Source organism: Vulpes vulpes, chromosome 4, assembly GCF_048418805.1.
Source record: "Vulpes vulpes isolate BD-2025 chromosome 4, VulVul3, whole genome shotgun sequence".
Taxonomy (NCBI): Eukaryota; Metazoa; Chordata; class Mammalia; order Carnivora; family Canidae; genus Vulpes; species Vulpes vulpes.
The window spans coordinates 67,392,421-67,398,313 of record NC_132783.1 but is presented as its reverse complement, the minus strand read 5'-3'; positions in this window follow the sequence as shown (position 1 = coordinate 67,398,313).

The following is a 5,893-nucleotide window of genomic DNA, read 5'->3' as shown; positions in this document are numbered from 1 at the left end:
CCCCTCATGCACCTTAATCAAAATGATGAGACCAAAAGAGACTGGGCAAATCTTTCCAATCCAGAGATCCTGAGACTGGGAAAGTACATCCACCATCTGCTCCTATGATGAGATATGAGTAACCTGTCTCAGATGTCAGCAAACTTTTTCTGTATAAGGCCATATAGAAAATACTGTAGGCTCTGAGGGCCCTGTGATCTTTAATGCAAACACTCAACTCTACCATTGTAGGCAACAATGTGGATGGGTATGGCTGTGCTCCAATAAAACTGTATTTATGAAAATGTGTGGTGGGCTGAATTTGGCCCTAAGTAATAGTTTGCCAAGCACAAAAACTTGGCCTCATATCCAGGCCTTTGTATTATTACTTCATTCAGAAAGAGTTATCACAATATCCCCTTTAGCCCACCCTCTATGAACGTTAGAGAATCCTATCCTCTTCTGATTGTGAAGGTAACTGTGACCATGTTGTCTGCTTATAATTGAAGAGAGGTGGCTAGTAATGGCTTAGAACTTGAAAACTGACCAAGTCACCACCTCATCAAATGAGATCCGAGGCAGATTTATGCTGTTTTCTGAAAACAACAACAACAACAAACAACAACAAAACTGCAAAAATATATCCAGTCTTACATGCTCTTCCAGATCCTTGCCTCTCATCCAATTAATTGGTGGAAAGTCTTTTACCCTTGAGTGTGGTGATTCTTTGTGATGACCTCAGAAATAAGACCTTAAGGTTAAGTCATAAAAGGCAATACAGCTCCCATCCAGCTCTTTCTATTTAGGAAGTATACCTTTAAATTTCAGTGCCAAGAGGAAGGAACCCCAAGCCACACAAAGAGGCCACATGTAAGTGTTCCAGCTAATAGTCCAAAAGTGGTCCAGATGACAGCCAACATCAACCACCGGAAATGTGAAGGAGGAAGGCTTTGAGGTTATGCTAGTCCCCGTCTGACTATATGAGAGATCTTAAGAAAGAACCCCTATGCTCATTCAACATGCCCCCCAATTATGAGAAATAATAATATAATAATTATTGTTTTAAGACATTAAGAATAGGATGATCATTATACAGGATATATAACTGGGACAGATTTTGCTAACTGAAAGTAGGGTGCTGCTATAATAAAATATGTAGTGGCAGTGGGATGAAGGTAGGGTCTTAAAGATACGGTTAGTTGAATCCTGATGGCACCTCGAGGAGGCTGCTAGAGAAGGCTTCAAGGAAGTGAAGAAAATGTTATTGGAAGCTGGATGAAAGAAGACATTTGCTATGTAGTGGTGGAAAGGTTAGCAGTGTTGCTACCTATAGTAACATGGAAAATAGATGGAGTAGCTAGTGAAGTCATGGATCCAACTAAGGAGATTTGTGGTCAGATGTCAAAAGTGTTAATCTAGTTTCTTTAAGCTGTTTGTCATAAGGTATGGATAGAGATAAACAAGAGAAAGAATTGTTAAATAGTAAGGATCAAGCAAAAAAAAAAAAAAAAACTACCATATGACCCAGAAATTCCACTTCTGGGTATATATCCTAAAGAACTGATGTGGGCCTTGATCCCAGGACCCCAGGATCCTGACCCAAACCAAAAGCAGATGCTTAACTGACTGAGCCATCCAGGTCCCCCTAAAACATCAATAATTTTTTAAAAGATTTTATTTATATATTTGAGAGACAGAGAACATGAGCAAGGAGGGGCAAAAGGAGAGGAGAGAGAGAATCTGTAGCAGACTCCTCACTGACTGTGAAGCCTGACTTGGGGCTTGATCTCACAACCTCGAGATCATGACCTGAGCTGAAACCACGAATTGGATGCTTAACTGACTGAGCCACCCAGGTGCCCCAAATATCAATAATTTTTAAAAGGAAAATTAAAATATATTTAAGGGATGAAGATTGAAACAATTTTTAAAACCACATGTTTACCTTTTCTGCTCACTATTCTCTCCTGCATATATTGAGTTTCATCTGGCATCATTTTCCTTCATCCTGAAAAACTCATAATACAGGTTCGCTGGAGATAAATTCTTTCCATTGTGGTCTATTTGAAAATATCTATTTTTCAAACTGAATTGGTATTGGTTTGAATGAAGAATGGACAAATAAATGAACCAATATTAAATAGTTGGTATTCAATTTTGAAATGTTGGCAGACATCTGCCCAACCCCCTTCCTCTACTATGCAAACTGAATTTTCTTTGTGTAGGATTAAAACCATAGTCTTGGCTTTGTCTAACTCTCAGTAGTCCAGAGTTGGAAACTATAATCTCATAATGGCCTGCTAACAGCCTGGATGGGGAGAAAGTCAAAATAAGGGAAAATGCCCCTGGGTTTACTCAGACCACCCACCATGTGAAAATCTGCTTACAAGAAAGTGAGAATTAATTGCATATTGCTAGTATTTTTTACTGAACTCTGTAGTTTATTATTTTGCATTTTTTGGCCTTAGTGTTTTGTTGTTGTTGTGTGTGTATGTGTGTGTGTGTGTTTTTATAACTGATAGCCCATATTATGGACTATATAAAAGAACTGATCTAGGCGTGCCTGATTGGCTCAGTTGGAAGAGCAAGCCGCTCTTGATCTCAGAGTCATAAGTTTGAGCCTTATGTTGGGTGTAGAGATTAATTAAACAAAACAACAACTGACCTACGATAACACCATTGGGACTGTCAGGATTCATAGTTTTATCTCTTAACTCTCTAGAGTGGTGTTTATCCCAGGTTGGATCCCTTCATGTGGAACTCCATAGTATGCATTGATTAGCAGGTAGAATGTTTTCTGAGGTCTGTGTCTCCCACACCTGACTTAGAACTCTAGCCTACTTTACAATAAAATATTTATATTTTACAATATGGTTTCTAGTATTTATACTATTTTAACCTCAAAGTTAATATAATCATTAACAGGGATAATAGCATGTAATATATTTTTCTTTTTTATATTTCTGCATTCATGTCCCTCTCCTTAGCTGAAAATGGTAATCTGCAGGAAATCAGGGAATGCCAGTTAGGACAGTGTCAGAAGCATGTAAAAAGAAAGTAGAGTTCATATTCGGCTTGTGATATTCAAGATGAAATTTGACACAAAGACAATAATGTTGCAAGAGAGGCTTTGTTAAGATAGAGGATTTCTTAAATTCCTTCATTTCCCCCTTAGCACATCTATTTTTTTTTAATGTAAACTCTACACTCAACGTGGGGTTTAAGCCCACAGCCCCAAGACCAAGAGTGTCGCATCTCTACCAACTAATGAACCTGGTGTCTTGTTTCCCCTTCAACCCTCTACCCCAGCATTTCTAGGTCCAGGCTAGTGGGAAAGACACCACAGAGTTTTGGGAAGGAGAAAATGGAAGTGAGGGAAAGCTTGCTGTAGGTCTTGGAGTGTTGTGGGGAAAAGGAGAGACCTGGAAGGAGAGGCTGATGGGTCCTGATTGGTGTCCATTTTTGCCAACCAAAATAGGTCAAGACCATATCACATTAACCCTGGTGGAGGAGTTTGGTAAGGTGGATGAAGGGCAGCTCCTTAACTTTCCTTAGCTAGCCTCAGTGTCTGGATAATCTGAGAAGGATTTAGGGGTTCCTAGAAGCCCCTAATAAAGCATATGGCAGGTAGCTGCACTGGGGGCAATCGGGGCCTAATATATGGAAAACAGTCATAGCTGAGTGGTGGTTCCCTGGGTCAAAACATAAAGGAAGACAAAGTAAAATGCAGAAGGGTCTTCATTATCAGTGAGGCCCAATTATACAGGGAGTTCCACTAGCATTACAAGGCTAAGAGCCCCAACTATAAATTACACTGACTGCAGACCTCACCCCAGGGTACTGGGAAGACAAAATACGACCAGGAGGATGCTATCATCACTGCAGAGGCCAGAGAAAAGAGCACATTTCCAAGGAAGCTTATCCCTTGTGGCCACAAGGCCACAGTAAGCCACATCTTTTCCTTTGTAGAGAAGCAAGGGAAAGGTAGAGAGGAAATCTGAGACTGATGATTTTTATCTTACACAGATAAAGAAAAAGGCCTTATGAAAAAGGCCTCTTTAAGGTACTGCACCAGGCAAATATTATCATATTACAATAAAAATTAAATGTCATTTCATACTACTCAAACAATAGGAGCTTGTCAGGAAGTCCAAATTAGTTATAAAGGAAAATATACTTTTTTTTCTGTTCATGCAAGTTGCAATATGAATGAAATTTACAGACCCCCTGTTAAATATATATAGGAATATTTTCAAAGTTTTACAACATATTTGTCTTCTAAGAAACAAAGTCTATTCTGAAAATAAATAAACCAAACTCATTTTTAGCATGACTTACAGAGTACAGGGCTCACAAAACATGAGGCAATATGTAATACTGGAACATTGTATGGTAGGCACTAAAATCCTAAGCTTAAAGGACTTCAGACTGGCCACTGTCAGAAAAAAGATAGACTTTTCACCCTGCAGAAAGCATTGTTCACTTTGAGAAAAGAACAGATACGTTATTTCCATAGACATTACAAATAATCTCCCATGAAATGTCAAAGCAAGACAGAGATCTATCATAATATTCTTTAATTTGGGAAGTTTAAATCCTTTCATTAAATTTTTAATGAGTTTATAGACATTCACTGGGTAAGGACAAGATTAAATAGGATCAGAATTTCTATTTCACATAAAGTCAATAATTATTTAAGGATTTATTACACAGGAGCCATCTTTCCAGGTGCTGTAGGGGATCCAATAATAAGAACTCAATTTCTATTTTAAAATAAAACAATAAAATAGATGCCATAAGCCAGCAGATAATTATTGTTAAAAGAATGTGATGGAGGGACACTGGGGTGGCACAGTCAGCTGTGTCTGACTCTTGGTTTTAGCTCAGGTTTTGATCTCAAGGTTGTGAGATAGAGCTCCACTTCAGGCTTATACTCAGCAGAAAGTCTGCTTGATGATTTCTCTCCCTCTCCCTTGGCCCCTCCCCATGCTCTGAAATAAATAAATAAATGAGAGAGAGAGAACACATGAGAGAGCACAAGTAGGGGGGTGAGGGGCAGAGAGAGTGGGAGAAATGGACTCCACTGAGCAAGGAGCCCAACACAGGGCTTGATCACAGGACTCAGAGATCACGACCTGAGCAGAAGGTAGATGCTTAACCGACTGAGCCACCCATGTGTCCCAATAAATAAAGAAACCAATAAATAAATAAGAATGTGATGGCTAAAAAAAAATTAATGAAAGTTCAGAGAGAGGAATGGATCTCTAGCATTGAGTATATTCTTTGTACCCAGTGAAGACTCAATATGTGTTGTCGAATGAATTAATAAGCGTCACCTATGAGGTAAAAACAAGACTCTATCGGTAAGGTTTAATTTGAACAGGATTTTGAAATGTAGAAAGGATCTGGATATGAAAAAGAATGGGGAGGGCATTTGTAGGGAAAGAAATGTATTTCAAAGGGGTATAAAAGTAGCATGAGACATATTTAATAAACAGTGATAACTTTAGAATGGATGGAATAGGCATTTTATACAGTAGAGTTATATGCAACACCAAAGAGCTTCAAAGACGAATTGGCCTGGAGTAATCTGACTTCTGTTGTTGGTCTGAGGAGCTTGGACTATATGTTATCAATACAGGAGTAGCACTGAGATAAATGGGTGGGGAATGTGATCAAAGGGGTATTTCAGGATGATGAAACTAGCACATTCAGAATGGGTTGCAGTAGGAAGATACCAAAGAAATGAAGACCAATTATGAGGCTATTGCCATAGTAGATTCATATATTTTTATGGACCCTAAACTCTTTGAGGAAAGGAACTCCTACTTTTGTCTTTTTAACTCAATACATGCCTGAACACCATAGTTACTAAAGATATGTTCATTTATGCCTGATCTTGGTTAGTGTTGGT